This window comes from Capsicum annuum, chromosome 3 (assembly GCF_002878395.1).
Source record: "Capsicum annuum cultivar UCD-10X-F1 chromosome 3, UCD10Xv1.1, whole genome shotgun sequence".
NCBI classification, from domain to species: Eukaryota; Viridiplantae; Streptophyta; class Magnoliopsida; order Solanales; family Solanaceae; genus Capsicum; species Capsicum annuum.
The window spans coordinates 86871769-86890617 of NC_061113.1; positions in this window are offsets into that span (position 1 = coordinate 86871769).

Consider the following 18849-nt stretch of genomic DNA (forward strand, 5'->3'; position numbering starts at 1 on the left):
GTTTGTATATGAGTTGGAGTTTCCTTTTAGTTTGAAATACATTCATCCAGTGTTCCATGTTTCTATGTAGAGAAAGTGTATGGGTGATCCATCTCAAATTGAGTGTAACACCCTACATTTTGGGCTAGACTTTGAACCTTCATTCCTACGTGTATAAACTCAAATCCCTTGATTTATATTTGAATACATATGTCATGATAAATATCCTAGTACGTAAAGTGCTATTAGGGTGAAAATGTTCATGGGAATCACTTAGAGCTGAGCTAAGAGCCTTTGATTCGGCTAAAACTTGGTATTCGATTCTACATGGGTCAGTTTGAATGTGTATAAATCTTTATATATGCAGAATTTTGCATCTCAAGATGCACCAAATTGTAGATAATTGAATTAGCTATCCAACACTACTAATTTTGTCTTAGTCTGATACCCGGGCAAAATATTATGACCATGCTAAGGCCATGTGCTGCATAGCAATCGTAAATAGCCACGGGATGAGGTGTACTATTGGCATGCACCGTACACTCCGCACGTGTGCTTTGTCTTTGCGCATGGGTTAAGGGTACTATTTGTATGCTTGGGTATGAGTTGTTCTTGGTGGTCGTATGTTGGAATATGTTGGGGTCCAATTAGTTGCCTAGAGTACGAGTGATGGGTACCACTTGCATGTTAGGGTATGATTTGGGTGGGATAGTCGTACCCACCTACGTGAATTCTTTTAAAGCTTAAGTTGGGGGGTATTCTAGACATTTTTCCTCTTAACCCATCTTGACCGTACGACCTAAACCACTATTGGGACTTCATTTACCCTATTATTCTAATCTTAAATACTCAAAAACTGTCTTGAATTCTCTCAAGCTCTTGGGTTTCGCAAAGGCAAGGGTTTCCTTCAATGTGGTCAAGTAAGGCTCTAAAGGGTGATTTCTCTTCTCCTTATTCATAATTGAAGGTATTTTACTCTTCCCTAATTGTTAGTTCTACTAAATCCATGTTTTAATGAATAGTTTTCATGATTTCATTATGGGTATGGTTTGGTTTTGAATTATATGTTGGGGTTTTGGTTATTAATGGCTGATTTATATTTTCCCATGTTTTTACTTATGGTTTTCATAATATAATGGTGGTTTGAACTTGTGGTTTCATGGGAATGGTCAATTGGTACTTGGTTTTGGTTTTGGAAACTATATGCCCTCAACATGTTTGATAAAATGCCTATGAGAATTCTTTTATTACATAGTTGGACTTTTATTGAAAACGTTGCATGGTATAATATGGTAATGGAACCTAAATTAGTTAAATGGTTTTAATGGCTAAAATGTAAGGCCTCCGTGGCCATGTCTTTGATTAAAAGCCTTGTGGGGTACACAGGAATCCCCCAAATGAACCTAATAATGGAACCTACGGGGTACATGGGAATCCCCTAAGTGATTGACAAAGGAGATTGCTTGCAAGCTATAGTAGGTATGACGATACCACTTCTTATAGCCTTGGGTTAATAATACATGGAATTGGTGGTTTTGGTTGTGTGCTAATGATTTTAATTGGGCAATAATGGCAAGTTGTGATAGCTAACCGTAAATGTGTGAGTCCAATGGATGGACACTGGAAACTCATGTTTGCCGACATAAGGATTGGTCATGGTGACCATATACTTGTGGGGTACACGGGAATCCCCTAAGTTATACTTGTATATATATGTATCATAAAGGGTGAAGGGATCACGGGAATCCCCTACCCCTATGATATCTCTGGTTTCTATGGTTACACACACTGAGGCATGTTCACGAGGTAACATTGGACCCATATAGCCCATGGGTAGTTTTAGTACGGTTAAGCTACACATACCCAGGTTAATGATTTTAAAGTCATGCTAAACCTGGTTCCCTATATCGGTATGGTTTATATATATGTGTGTGCATGTGTATATATATATGTATGTATCGATGTGAATGCATACAGTTATTTACTTTGTTTTGAATGTTGGAATTATTTTACCCATATGATGAGTGTATGCTAGCTTTCACCCTCTAACCCATCTTTGGGTGTTGTATCCCAAGCAGGAACCAGCCATACTGCTCCTTCTACTCAGTGATCAAATTTGGGAACAACTTAGAGTTGGATTGAAGTGGTGAGCTTCTATACTCCAGAAGGCTTTATTTCATATTATGATCTTGTTATCATACTTTGGTTATATTTAGACTTTGATTTTGGATATGGTCTGTAACGCCCCAAAATCTAATCTCGGGATGTCACTTGGTGCTCAAGGCTACGAGTAGTCTCAAGCTAACCCTTTGAGCCTGCTACTGTCATGCCTCAAATCCTGTTGGGGAAGACAGGCACCCGTAGCCGTAAAGGCCCGAGGGAACCAATTCATAACCTTGTACTTCCCATGCATGTAACTGTGACAACCAAATGTTCTGACAACATGATATTATGTATCGATGATAATAATTACACATGCACGCACAAACTGATATATACAACACTTGGCTGTTAGGGCCACCATGTCTAAAATCAGAACACTACCATAACTTTACATTAGTCTACAAAGCATATAAAAGATACATAGACTTAGTTAGGGTCGGGAGAACCCCCCTTCCCCCCCGCCCGCCTTACTCTTGACTAACAATAAAATACAAAAATATATGGAACAGACTCGAAAAGCCCCAAATCAACCTGGAGCTCACCAATAGTCCCTGAGAAGCCTGCGCTCCTACTAGTGAGTTGTATAAACTGAAGTGCTTGTGCCTGCAACATGAAATGCAGGTCCCCCGTGAGGGACGTCAGTACAAAAATTTGTACTGAATATGTCAGGCAGAAGGTAACAACATACTTGATACAAAAGCTCAATAGAAATCTGATACAAGTGTATAAGTAGTACTAGTAGACCACCTTTATAAATACTTGTTGGACAATATACATGATGTTCGTTTCTTCATTTTAACCCTTCTTACTTCATAATCTTTGTAATCCATATAATGCAAATGACCAGCTGATCAATGGTAAATAGATAAATTAGGATCGGCCCATGCTAGGCCTACACCCCTGAGCTGCCACCTATTCATAAAGATTGGGATCAGCCCATGCTAGGCTTATGCCCCTGAGCTTCCACCCACAAATAAAGGTATCGAGATCGGCCCATGCTAGGCAAATGCCCCTGAGCTACCACTCGTCATTTTACAGATTTACGTTACTTAGTTTATTTATCCTTTGAGATTGTTACTTTGGTGGTCATCACATTATGGTACGTTGAACCAATAATCTGCTAATAAGAGACATATAAATGGATACTTAATGCAACAATAATGAGGTAGGGAGCTGTTGGCACACAAAATAAAGTGTTTAGAAGCTGAAAATACACATGGGTCTTATTTGAGTAAACGGAGAACTTCTGAAATTTTCTAGTTAAAATAGATGTGTAGGTCAAATAACAAATATGTATCGAGGTGTTTTATCACATTAGAGAGTGGGAACAAGGTCATTGGCTACATAGAATGTAATGTGCTGCTATTACGTGTGACTTGTTATAGGACAACCTTTGAAACTTACTTGGTGGAACAAATGTTTGATTTCATGCCAAAGAGTACAAAATGGAGTATGCCTTACATACCAGGTTATATAGCTCCGAAACCAACTCGACTTGACTTCTCGCCTTTTATATTACTTATCAACAATCGAAAATATGGTAAATTAGTATCAGGAACCAACCAATACATTTAGGCTACTTAACATTATCAAAACAGTAATCGGGCAGTAAACACGGGCAATAATTAGTTCGGCGGTGTACCACCGCACCACTCTTCTATATTTCATTACAAACTAATCACACCCTTCTCCAATATCAACATGGCAGCCCATAACATGAACATACAACACAGTCCATAAAATAGTCCCAAATCACTCTTATTATCGCAACCCATTATTGAACTCATCATCTCTTGAGTTCTCAATAACAAGACATACATAACTCTCTTTCAAATTCATATACAAGGAGAACCAAAATGGAGCAGTCACCTTACCTCAATTCTATAACTTATTCCTTTAATTTAACTCTTCAAGAACTTGAACTTTCCTTCACACTTTAAACCAAAGAAGAAAAGAGAAGTTCTTTAATATCAAAGAAAAGTCAGCAGATTGCTTGTTCTATATTCTGCCATATATTTATAATTAAGAACTTCTAACATATTATCCTAATCTTCTATGAGATAATTAAACAAAAACTAAAGTGTTTTCACTTACCTTTTGCTGCAAAAGTTAGGGTTTCTCCAAGAACCCTAGAAAGGAAAATAGGGATGCTCCTATCTTCTTAAAAGAAAGTAGAGAGAGTTTATGAAATGTAACCCTTATTTATGACTTAATAATGAGGGAAATGGACAACAACTTCTTATTATAAAGCCTCTATTTTTTTGGCCGTCCACTTAGCTGACTTTAGAACACAAATTTAATCAAATTGGCCCAAGTAGGTAATGCACCTACTTAAGGAGTTCAAGCAGCTCAAAATGTCAAAGTAGGTGATGCACCTACTTGCTTAATTTCTTAATTGGGCTCAATTATATTTAGGCCTTGAAAGATTGATCATTGGGCCTTTTTCCCATTTTTCTTCTTCTTTTACTTAATTTTGGCCCAAATAGGTATTCTAATAAAGGCCCAAATCTGATTTATGGACTTGGTCCATTAACTTGGATCATATAGCTCAAGTAGGTGACTCACCTACTAGCTTGATTAAGGCAAGCAAGCACCTCAATATTTCCTTCTATCTCCATCTCCTAATCACCTTAATCTAACTTACAACTTATACACACTTGGTCACTTTAAAATTTAGATTCAAATACAAGCTTACGATCCCAAGTTTAAATGGTCGTATTGACATTAACTTGGTTACATCACATTAAACTGTATGGGAAGCCTCTATAATTCCATCTACACCATTAATACTTGCATAACAAATCTCATCCGTTACCTATACCATATGACCATACCAGGTTCCATATAATTAGATAAGTACAAGCAATATATGGGATGTTACATCTTCCCCCCTTAGAAATATTTGTCCTCGAATGTTAGCATAACTATCCAACCAAAACAAGTTCATGCCTAAGTTTAATATCCCTATTACCACATAGTACCTATATATTTTACACTTACTTATTATTGCTCCAATTCAGCATCTTGGACTTTTTCTTCGTATTTGAACAAATGGGGGTACTTGGATTTCATCTCTTCTTCAGCTTCCCACGTGATCTCTTCTACTTGCTGATTCATCAAAAGCACTTTTACAGAAGCTATTTCCTTATTCCTCAACTTCTTAACCTATCCATCTAGAATAGAAATAGGTATTTCTTCATAGGTAAGATCTTCTATAATTTGTACATCTTCTGTAGGGGTAGTATGAGATAGATATCCAATGCACTTTCAAACCATTGAGACGTGAAATACCGGATGAACTGTTGAGAGATCTTGGGGTAGATCTAATTCATAAGCAACTTGGCCAAACCTTCGAGTAATCTGGTATGGGCCTATATAACGTGGACTTAATTTTTCTTTCTTACCAAATCTCATAACCCCCTTCATTAGTGATACCTTTAAGAATACCCAATCACCTATAGCAAACTCTAGCCCTCTTTTCCTAACATCTGTATATGACTTGTGTCTACTTTGGGCTATTTCTAGTCACTGTTGGATCACTTTAACCTTTTCCATAGCTTGATTAATAAGATCTGGCCCAAATAAGGCAGTTTCACCCGCTTTAAACCATCCAATTGGTGATCTACACTTTCTTCCATACAAAGCTTCATATGGTGCCATTTTGATACTTGAATGATAGCTATTGTTCTAGGCAAACTCGATGAGAGGTAGATGATCATCCCAACTATCTTTAAAGTCCAATACACAAGCTCATAGCATATCTTCAAGTGTTTGAATGGTACGTTCTGCTTGTCCATCCGTTTAAGGGTGAAAAGCTATACTTAGATTCACTTGTGTCCCCAAATTTCTCTGAAAAGACTTCTAAAAATTTACAGTAAATTGAGCTCCTCAATCTGATATAATCGAGATTGGAACTCCATGTAGTCAAACTATCTCCTTAATATATAACTTGGCATATTCTTCAACTGTGTAAGTGGTCCTAACCGGTAGAAAGTCTGTTGATTTGGTAAGCCTGTCAACTATCACCCATATGGAATCAAACCTTTGAAATGTACGAGGAAACCCAGTGATAAAATCTATGTTGATCATGTCCCACTTCTAGATCGGAAGATCTATACATTGCGTATAACCCCTGGGCTTTTGGTGCTCTACTTTAACTCATTGACAATTTGGACATTTGGCTACAAATTTTGCAATGTTCTTCTTCATGTCACCCCACCAATACATCCTTTTCAAATCATGGTACATTTTTGTTGACCCTAGATGGATAGAATACCTTGAATGATGTGCTTCTTTCATAATCCTCTTTCTTAGTCTATCTACATTCGGCACATACAATCTATTTTGGCACCGAAGTACTCATTCTTGCGTAAGCTCAAATGCTTTCATCATAGCACATTGCACATTTTCCTTAAGCTTTAACAGAATGGGATCTGCATATTGCTTCTCTTTTACTTCAGCTACTAGGGAAGATTCTGCAGCATTATAAACAATAAGCCCTTCATTTGGAGTTTCAAGAAGGTGACTCTCAAATTAGATAGTTGGTACAAATCTTTATTCATCCCTTTTCTTTCTATAGATGGTGCCATAGTCTTCCGACTTAATGCATCTGCCACCACATTTGCTTTCCCCGGATGATACAAGATATCAACGTCATAGTATTTTAATAATTCAATCCATCTTCGCTGCCTCAAATTTAGGTCCTTCTGATTAAAGATATACTCTAAACTCTTGTGGTCAGTGTATATGTCAACATGAATCCTGTACAGGTAGTGACGCCATATCTTTAAGGATAATATAACCACTGCTAGTTTCAGATCATGTGTTGGATAATTTTTCTCATGTGGCCATAATTGTCTCGAGCCATATGCTATAATTTTACCATGCTGCATCAATACACACCCTAAGCCAATTCTTGAAGCATCACAATACAATGCATACCCCTCTGTGCCTTCTGGAAGCACCAATACGGGTGTAGAAGTCAACTAATTCTTTAGATCTTGGAAACTTCTTTCGCATGCATCATTCCATTGGAACTAGGATGCTTTGTGTGTTAGGTTTATTAAAGGTGTAGAAATTGAAGAAAATCCTTCAACAAACCTTCTATAATAACCTTCCAACCCAAGGAAACTATGAACCTCTGTAGGCGTTATAGGTCTTGGCCAGTTCTTCATGGCTTCTATCTTTTGAGTATCAACCTTTATTCCTCCATCAGATAAAATATGACCTAAGAATGCCACAAATTTTAACCAAAACTCACATTTAGAGAACTTTGTAAATAGCTTACTATCACGAAGAATCAGCAACACCTGTCATAAGTGATTGGTATGGTTCTCATTTGATCTCGAATAAACCAGAATATCATCTATAAAAACTATCACAAACACATCCAAGAATGGCTTGAACACCCTATTCATCAAATCCATAAAAGCTGCAGGTGCATTAGTTATCCCAAAGGACATGACTAGGAACTCGTAATGACCGTACCATCTTTGAAAAGTTTTCTTGGGTATGTCATTCTCTTTGACCCTCATTTGGTGGTAACCAGACCTCAAATCAATCTTCGAAAACCACTTGGCACCTTAAAACTGATCAAATAAGTCATCAATTCTCGAAAGGGGATATTTGTTCTTAATAGTAACCTTGTTCAGTTGTCTATAGTCAATCACATTCTTAACGAGCCATCCTTATTACGTACATATTACATTGGTGTGACCCAAGGGGACACACTAGGCCTTATGAATCCTTTTTCTAGCAAGTCTTTCAATTGCTCTTTCAACTCCCATAATTCTGCAGGGGCCATTCTATACGGAGGAATTAAGATTAGTTGAATACCTGGAATCACATCGATACCAAACTCCACTTCTCATTCTGGAGGCAAACTCGAAAGATCTTCAGAAAATACATTAGGAAATTCATTTACCACTGGAATAGTTTGAAGAGTTGGTGTCTCCGCATTTATATCCTTCACTCTTACCAGATGACATATGTAACCCTTGGAAATCATCCTTTTTTCCTTAAAATAAGAAATAAATTTACCTCTTGGTGTACCAATATTACCTCTCCATTCTAGGGCTGCCTCCCTTGGGAAATGGAAACACACCCTCTTAGTTCGGCAATCTACTGTGGCATAATAAGAAGCCAACCAATCCATACCTATTATAGCATCAAAATCTACCATTTCTAACTCAACCAGGTCATCCATTGTATCACGATCGTAAATAGTTATTATACAATTTTGATACACTCTCTTAGCTATAATAGATTCACCAATCAACGTAGATACTTCAAATGGCTTAACTAGCAATTCTGGTGTTCTTTTGAACTTTCCAGCAACCAATGGAGTGACATACGATAATGTATATCCCAGCTCAACTAATGCATATATATCATGTGAAAATATGGACAATGTATCTGTAACCATATCTGGAGAAGCCTTTGAATTTTGTCGATCTGCTAAAGCGTATGTACGATTCTGAACTCCACTAGAGCTAGCTGCTCCTTTAGAACCTCTACCATGACCTATACGCTGTACACCCTTACCTGAATAAAGCACCGATGATGATGATGCAATGGTTGATCTAGTAGGTCATGCCATACCACCTATGCCCCTTTGAGAGCATTCTCTCATCATATGTCCTGACATACCACACCAAAAGCAAGAATTTGTTTCGAACTAACATGCACCTAAATGAATCTTTCCACATTGTCTATATGGCTATCAAGGAGGCCTTAATTGGCTCATAATACCCTGCTCTTGATACCCTATTGTTCACGAACTCTGACTCTCATTTCTTTGACCAAACTGGTTACATTTAGACCCTTGAAACTATGGTGGAACACTAGCTGTAGAATAAAAAGATAATGGCCTAGGTGGTCTAGAAAACCAAGGCCTAAACTCTCCTTGGGATGCCATACACTACCCCATAGATCTAGACCTCTTGGAACACCCCCTTTCTAACTCTTGTGTTCTTCTTCTTTGCCTCTGATCCTCCATTTTTTCTGCGAATGCTTATATCCTTGCTATGTCCATGTCTTTGTTCAAAGAAGTAATAGTATAATCTCTAACCAGATATGGATCCAATCTATCCATATATCGATGAACTCTATCATCCATTATAGCTACAAAATTAGGAGCATACCTAGAAAAGGAGTTAAACTAGAGGCTGTACTCCCTCATGCTCATATTCCCTTAGCGAAGATTCAGGAACTCATCTACACGAGTTTCTCGAATCTCATATGGAAGGTAATGATCAAGAAATGCCTCTTTGAACTCTTTCCAAGTATATGGAGATGCATCGATAACCCTAGATCATTTCCAATCTTCATACCAAAATATAGCCTCCCCCTTGAATCTATATACTGCTAGCTCAACTATCTCTTTACCCGACACATGCAGAACATCGAGAGCCCTTTGGATTTGATCAATAAAGTCCTGTGGGTCTTTATTAAGATCTGATCCGGTGAACGTGGGATGATCCAATTTGAGAAAATCTTGCATTCGTAGGCTAGCTGCCCTATCTGCACCACTAGAACCTATAGTTGGAATGGCTTGTCCAGCAACTATACAAGCCAACAATTGTACTGCATTTCTTAGATCTTGTTCTATAGCATTGGTAGGTAGTTTTGAGGATGCGGTTCTTCTCCTTCTTAGCTCTTCTGGAGATGGAGGAGTAGAATAAGTTTGGGACATAAACTCAGCGTGAGCCTCACTTTGATTAGCTCGTCTAGGTGGTGATTTGCTGGTCCCCTCCCCGGCAGCCTTGTCTATCCACCTACCTGTATTCTTGCTCCTTCTTATAACCAGAATCTTTACTATAATAAGAGGAAAAAAAAGGTTCAATGGTTAAATGTGACTTCACCTATAACATGGGCTCTATTGCACGATTTAAGATATGAAGAAAAAGAGACAACCCCTAAATATCACATAGCCTCCTGTTTATAGATGTGGTGCACAACATGCCCATAAATAGGACTCTACATAGACACGGCTTTATAGACCCTAGGACGACCGCTCTGATACCACTTTTGTCACACCTCAAATCCTGTTAGGGCGGACAGGTACCCGTAGCTGTAAAGGCTTAAGAGAACCAATTAATAACCTTGTACTTCCCATGCATGTAACTATGACAACCAAATGTTCTGACAACATGATATTATGTATCGATGAAAATAATTACACATGTATGCACAAACTGATATATACAATACTTGGCCGTTGGGGCCACCATGTCTAAAATCAGGACACTACCATAACTTTACATTAGTCTACAAAGCCTTTAAAAGATACATAGACTTAGTTAGGGTCGGGACAACCCCTCTACTCTTGACTTACTATACAATACTAAAATATATGGAACAGACTCGGAAAGCTCTGAATCAACCTAGAGCTCATCAATAGCCCCTGAAAAGCCTGCGCTCCTACTAGTGAGTTGTATGAGCTAAAATGCCTGTGCCTGCAGCATGAAACATAGGTCCCCCGTGAGGGACGTCATTATTAAAATATGTACTGAATATGTAAGGCAGAAGGCAACAACACACTTGATACAAAAGCTCAATAGAAATTTGATATAAGTGTATAAGTAGTACTATTAGACCACCTTTATAAATACTTGTGGGACAACATATATTACGTTCCTTTATTCATTTTTGCCCTTCTTACTTCATAATCTTTGTAAGCCATATAATGCAAATGACCAGCAAATCAGTGGTAAATAGATAAATTAGGATCGGCCCATGCTAGGCTAACGCCCCTGAGCTGCCACCTACACATAAAGATTAGGATCGGCCCATGCTAGGCTTATGCCCCTGAGCTTCCACCCACAAATAAAGGCACCAAGATCGGCCCATGCTAGGCAAATGCCCCTAAGCTGCCACTCGTTATTTTATAGATTTACGTTATTTAGTTTATTTATCCTTTGAGATTGTTACTTTGGTGGTCATCACATTATGGTACGTTGAACCAATAATCTACTTATAAGAGACATATAAATGGATACTTAATGCAACAACAATGAGGTAGGGAGCTGTTGGCACACAAAATAAAGTGTTTAGAAGCTGAAAATACACATGGGTCTTATTTGAGTAAACAAAAAACTTCTGAAATTTTTTAGTGAAAATAGATGAGCAGGTCAAATAACAAACATGTATCAAGGTGTTTTAACATATTAGAGAGTGGTAAAAATGTCATTGGCTACATGGAATGTAATATGCTGCTATTACGTGTCACTTGTTATAGGACAACCTTGGAAACTTACTTGGTGGAACAAATATTTGATTTTATGCCAAAGGGTACAAAATGGAGTATGCCTTACATACCTGGTTATATAGCTCCGATACCAACCCGACTTGACTTCTCACCTTTTATATTACTTATCAACAATAGAATATATGGTAAACTAGTATCAACAACCAACCAACACATTTAGGCTACTTAACTTCATCAAAACAGTAACCGGGCAGTAAACACGGAAAATAATTAGTTTGGTGGTGTACCACTACACCTTTCTTCTATATTTAATTACAAACTAATTACACCCTTCTCCAATATCAACATGGCATCCCATAACATGAACGTACAAAACAGTCCACAAAATAGTCCCAAATCACTCTTATTATCGCAACCCATTATTGAACTCATCATCTCTTGAGTTCACAATAACAAGACATCCATAACTCTCTTTCAAATTCATATACAAGGAGAACCAAAATAGAGCAGTCACCTTACCTCAATTCTATAACTTATTCCTTTAATTTAACTCTTCAAGAACTTGAACTTTCCTTCACACTTTAAACCAAAGAAGAAAAGAGAAGTTCTTTAATATCAAAGAAAAGTCAGCAGATTGCTTGTTCTATATTCTGCCATATATTTATAATTAAGAACTTCTAACATATTATCCTAATCTTCTATGAGATAATTAAACAAAAACTAAAGTGTTTTCACTTACCTTTTGCTGCAAAAGTTAGGGTTTCTCCAAGAACCCTAGAAAGGAAAATAGGGATGCTCCTATCTTCTTAAAAGAAAGTAGAGAGAGTTTATGAAATGTAACCCTTATTTATGACTTAATAATGAGGGAAATGGACAACAACTTCTTATTATAAAGCCTCTATTTTTTTGGCCGTCCACTTAGCTGACTTTAGAACACAAATTTAATCAAATTGGCCCAAGTAGGTAATGCACCTACTTAAGGAGTTCAAGAAGCTCAAAATGTCAAAGTAGGTGATGCACCTACTTTCTTAATTTCTTAGTTGGGCTCAATTATATTTAGGCCTTGACAGATTTGAGCATTGGGCCTTTTTCCTATTTTTCTTCTTCTTCTACTTAATTTTGGCCTAAATAAGTATTCTAATAAAGGCCCAAATCTAATTTATGGACTTGGTCCATTAACTTGGATCATATAGCTCAAGTAGGTGACTCACCCACTAGCTTAATTAAGTCAACCAAGCACCTCAATATTTCCTTCCATTTCTAGCTCCTAATCACTTTAATCTAACTTACAACTTATACACACTTGGTCACTTTAAACTTTAGATTCAAAGACCAACTTACGATCCTAATTTTAAATGGTCGTATTGACGTTAACTTGGTTGCATCACATTAAACTGTATGGGAAGCCTCTATAATTCCATCTACACCATTAATACTTGCATAACAAATCTTATCAATTACCTATACCATATGACCATACCAGGTTCCATATAATTAGAATAAGTACAAGCAAGATACGGGATGTTAAAGCTACTAAGTATAAACCTTACTTCAAGATCATCTAGTCAAGAAATAATACTGTATTATACCTAAACTAAACTGAATAAACTATAGAGAATGTCTGAACAACAAATACTGCAAGTCTATAAATAAACTCATAGTTCAACATGCCTCTACTACTAATAAAAAACTAGAGAGCCATTGGGACAGACCCCAAACTGACAAGGACTAAACTGAAAATAATAACTTAAATGCTATAAAAGCTATAAATCTAAAGAAGTAGGCCCTCGAATCATGAGGAATCACCAACTGTGAGAGTGTATATAAAAATGCTCGAAACTACTCACAATATTGATATGAAGCACCTGAGCCTTCATTGTAAGACAATGTAGCACATAGACATATTAATGGATCATCACTATAAGACCCCACAAAGTTGCCTCATAGTTCGAGCTTTAGAGTATGTCAAGTGAAGTGTAATTTCGACCCTAAAAGATTGAGAAGAGACTTATAAAGTTATTGGTATTTTAACCATATAGAATTTTATTAAATTTTACTTTTTGTCGTGTAGATAATTGAATTAGCTTTCCAACGATACCAAATTCGTCCAAATCTGGCATTAGGGTGAGAAGTTATAGCCATTTTACTGAGAGTTATCGGAACTGCCCAGGTGCAATGGATGACCTAACAAACCGTCGAGTCTGCGATGGACCATTTCTTAGCCCATCACAACCAAGGCAGTAACTCCCTTTTCTGTCCCAAGTGGAACGGCTAGGATGACAGACCGTCGAGGCTGTGATGGACCGTCGCTGAGATCATCGCCACTAAGGCAGTATGGTTTCATCCTGGCCAACGTTCGACAGATGTTCTAATGGACCGTCAAGACTTTGTTAGAACATATCTTTAACTATCACATCGAGACAGTGTGTTCTTTTTTTGACCGACGTGCGGCAGATGATCCGACAGACCATCAGGCTAGAGATGGACCATTGCTCCAACTGTCGCTTCGACCGTCGTAGCCCCTGTTTAGTATTTTAAGTCATTTTTAAAAGGGAATCTTTACTCTTCCCATTCTTTTATCAACCATATATATTATAAGCGAAGAAAATAACTTCATTCATCATCCAAAACACAAGAGAGCTAGGGTTTCTCCCTTAATATCAAATCTAAAACCCTTCTCCAAGAAATCCAAGAACTCATCCTAGATTCTACAAATTGAGTTGAGATTTAAGTTCTCTAAGTTCAAGGGTTGTAATAACCCTCTCTCAAGAGTAAGAAGAAAAGTTGAAGCATTATTGTTCATCCAATTTCATAATCTAAGGTATGTGAGGTTTTGAATAAGGGTAATCCTTTCACCCTTGTGCCCAAAGACTTATTTAAACTATAATTTTCTATAATTTATGAGATTTTATATGAAATTGAATTGGGGTTTTTCACCCATTGTTTTTGGTTGCAAGTTTTTGATGTTTCCCATGAACTGAGAGTCTAATGGCACGATTTTAACACATTTTCTTGAGAAATTATAGCTGGGTCTATACCCCATGATTTTAATCCTTGAGAAGTTAATAGTTGAAATGTTTGAGATATTGAAGTATATGAGTATGTTGAGATTATGACCTAAATTGCTGTAAATTCCAGATTTCTATATGATTTATGAATCTGCATGCTATCTAATATATATTTTGATGAGTTTTAACTTGAGATTGAATTATGGGTCACTAAGCCTTACTTGAGACTTGCAATTTTCTGAACCCTTGTGCTATAAGAACCCATGATTTGAGTATTATGAGATTATTGTGAAATGTTTTAACCTAATGGTCATAGAGCTTTGAAATCCACTTCACTACATGAGATTATAGATTTTACATTTGGATTTTTATTGAACCATGAGATTATTCTAAAGTGGATTTTATGAGATGAGTGATATAAACTAAAGGTAGTAGTTTTTAGCACTGAGTTGGGTAAGTTACTACAATTTCTAACCCTAGAACTACGTTCCACTATAGGTTTGAGACTTTGGGCCTAAGGCTGAGATGACTGGGCCCAGGGCTGAGATAAGTGATCACTGAGTTGAGATTATACTCCTTGGAAAGAGTATGATGCCTCTCCCCAACATGAGGTTTCTTTCTTGGCGGGAAAATAGGAAGGTGATGTAGCTGCTTCTAGGATCCATAATTTCATGCGGATAAATTCGCCAGAATTTTATGGGTCCAAGGCAGGTGAGGACCCACTGTTGTACCTTGAGAAGGTGAGAAAGATCATATAGGTGATGGATATTTCTGAGAAAGAAAATGTTGAGTTGGGATCTTACAGGTTAAAGGACATAGCTTATGACTGGGTTATATTATGGAGGACGGGCAAAGGTGAGGATGTTGTTCCTATGACTTGGCAGGTATTCTAAGATGCATTCTTGAACAAGTTCTATCTGCTTGAGATGAGGAAAGCAAAGATTGATGAGTTTATGAACTTGAGACAGGGCTCTATGACTATTAAGGAATACTGCTTGAAGTTTAACCAGTTGGCCAAGTATGCTCCTGATTTGATTTCTGACACCCGAGCTAGTATGAGCAAGTTCATGATAGGTGTTCTAGTTTGGTGCTGAAAGATTATAGGACTGCGATGCTACATAGGGATATGGACCTATCTAGGTTGATGATACATGCACAACAGATAGAGGTGGATAAGATTAGAGATAGAGATAGAGTGAGGGGTAATAAGAGGGCTAGATTTGAGCAGCATAAGTATAGTCAGCCTAGGTTCCATGGAGGAAACCAGCCTCAATTTCAGAGATGTCTGTCTATTTCAGCACCTTCATCAGCTAGTTCTCCCATCCCTAGAGGTAGGTAAGAGTAAGAGAGCAGGTATTTTATGTCTATATCATAGAATAGTATTGGTAACAGGCCCCATTATCCTCCTTGATCTAAGTGTGGTAGGGATCATCTCGGTGAGTATTTTTTAGATTTGAGGGGTTGTTTTAGTTATGGAAAGCAGGGCCACAGACTTAGAGATTGTCTGCATTCTAGGCAAGGGACCAGAGATGCCCGAACTCAGGCACAGATTACTAATACACCAACTCCTATCCCTTATCTATCCTCTGTTTAGGGTGCTTCATCTAGCACTACTGGTGGTCAGCGCCAAAATAAATTCTATGCCTTACTATCCTATCAGGAGTAGGAAGACTCTCTCGATGTTGTTATTGGTATGCTTTGTGTCTTTTGTTTGGATGTTTATGTGTTGTTGGACCCTAGGTTAAGTCTTTCCTATGTGACCTAACTTGTAGCTGTTAAATTCAATATGAGTCCCAAAAATATTTCTGAGCCTTTCCAAGTTTCTACACCAGTAGGGGAGTCAGTTGTTGTTGAAGGAGTTAGTTATTGCTGAACAAGTGTATAGAGATTGTCCTGTTACTGTCCTTTAAAGAGTCATACTTGCTAGTTTGATAGAGTTAGACATGGTGGATTTTGACCTTATTCTGGGTATGGATTAACTTCATTCTTTTTATGTATCTATAGACTGTCATACCCATGTGGTCAAGTTTCAGTTCCCTGATGAGACAATTTTTGAGTGGTTCAGGAGTTCGGTATCTCCTATCTCAAAGCCAAAAAGCTAATATCCAAGGGTTGCATCTATTACCTAGTTAGAGTCAAAGACACTAAGTCTGAGGCTCAGACTATTCAGTCAGTCGATATTGTTAATGAGTTTCCAAAAGATCTCCTAGGGGTGCCTCCCGATACAGAGATAGAATTTGGGATTTACCTTCTTCCCGACAGTCATCCCATTTATATTCTACCATACTGTATGGAATCTACTGAGCTTAAGGAGTTGAAATATCAACTTAAAGATTTTTTAGATAAAGTTTCATAAGGCCCAGTATTTCTCCTTAAGGCGCACCTATTTTATTCATGCAAAAGAAAGATTGTTCCTTGCGTATGTGCATTGACTATCGTCAGCTTAACAAGGTCACAGTAAAAAATAAGTATCCTCTTCCAAGAATTGATGACATATTTGATTAGTTGTAAGGTGCAAGTTATTTCTCCAAGATAGACCTTAGATCTGGCTATCACCAGCTTAAAGTGAGGGAATGTGATATTCCCAAGATAGCCTTCCGAACCCGTTATAGTCACTTTGAGTTTCTAGTCATGTCTTTCGGGCTAACCATTGCCCCAACAGATTTTGTGAACCTCATGAATCGAGTGTTCAAGTAATATCTTGATATGTTTTTCATAGTGTTTATAGATGACATCCTTGTCTACTCCCACAGTGAGCATGATCATATATATCACCTTAGAATTGTATTGGAAACTCTTAGAGGTCACCAGTTATTCGTCTAATTCAGTAAGTGTGAATTTTGGCTTAGGTCTGTAGCCTTTCTAGGTCATATTGTTTCATCCGAAGGTATTAGAGTTGACCCCCAAAAGACAGAAGCTGTAAGAAATTGGCTTAGACCTTCTCTTAATCTGATATTAGAAGTTTCTTGGGTCTAACGGGCTGCTACCGTTTTTGTTGAAGGTTTCTACTCTATTGCGTCTCCCATAATCCGGTTGACCCAAAAGAAAGTTAAGTTCCTGTGGTCAGATTCCTGTAAGAAGAGTTTTCGGGAGTTGAAGACTCGACTTACTTCAGCCCCTGTGTTGACTTTGCCTGATGGTATAGATGGTTTTGTGGTGTATTGTGATGCCTCTAGAATTGGTTTGTGTTGTGTATTGATACAAAGAGGTAAGGTTATAGCCTATGCCTCTAGACAGTTAAAGCCGCATGAGAAGAATTACCCAACCCATGATCTTAAGTTAGCTACTGTGGTCTTTGCTTTGAAAATCTAGAGACACTATCTTTATGGTGTTCATGTTGATGTGTTTACTGATCATAAGAGCCTATAGTATGTGTTACTTAATGTGTTTACTGATCATAAGAGCCTACAATATGTGTTTACTCAGAGGGAGTTGAATCTTAGGCAGATGAGGTGGTTAGAGTTGTTAAAAGACTATAATATAAGTGTGTTGTATCACCCAAGCAAGGACAATATAGTGGCGGATACCCTTAGCAGATTGTCTATGGGTAGTGTTGCTCATGTAGAGGAAGGTAAGAAAGAGTTATCTTGTGATATGCATTGTCTGGCTAGATTGAGTGTTAGGTTGCTTGATTAAACTGAGGGAAGTACTTTGGTGAAAAGTAGTTCCGAATCTTCTTTTGTTTTAGAAGTAAAGGAGAAACAAGATAGAGATCTTAGTTTGGTCAGACTAAAGGAGGCAGTTAAGGACCAAAAGGTAGAGGTTTTTTCTCGAGGGGGATATGGCATGTTGAGATTGCAGGGTAGATTATGTATTCTGTGTGTTGATGATCTGAGGCAGAGGATTATGGCTGAAGCTCATGGCGCATGGTATTCTATTCATCTCGGCATTACCAAGATGTACCGTAACTTGTGGGAAATCTATTCGTGGAATGGTATGAAGAAGGATATAGCTGAGTTTGTAGGAAAGTGTACAACGTGACAACAGTTAAGGTAGAGCACCAAAGACCTGGTGGTGTGATGGAAGAGTTTTGTATACCACTTAGAAGTGAGAGGTGGTGAATATGGACTTTGTGATCGGGTTACCCCTTTCGCGTCGTCATCATGATTCTATTTGGGTTGTTGTAGATAGGCTGACTAATTCTGCGCACTTTTTTCCCATGCATACATTATACATCGGAGGATTATTCTAGATTGTATATCCGAGAGTTAGTCAGGCAACACAGAGTTCCCTCGTCTATCATTTCGGATAGGGTTACTCAATTTACTTCTTAGTTTTGGAGGGCGTATCAGCAGGGCTTGGTACCTAAGTTCTTTTAAGTTCTGATTTTCATCCGCAGATAGATGGTCAGGCTGAGAGGACCATTCAAACCCTAGAAGACATATTGAGGGCGTGTACTCTTGATTTTAAAGGAAGTTGGGGTAAGCTTATGCCATTGATAGAGTTTGCCTATAATAATAGTTACCATGCTAGCATTGGGAGGGCACTATT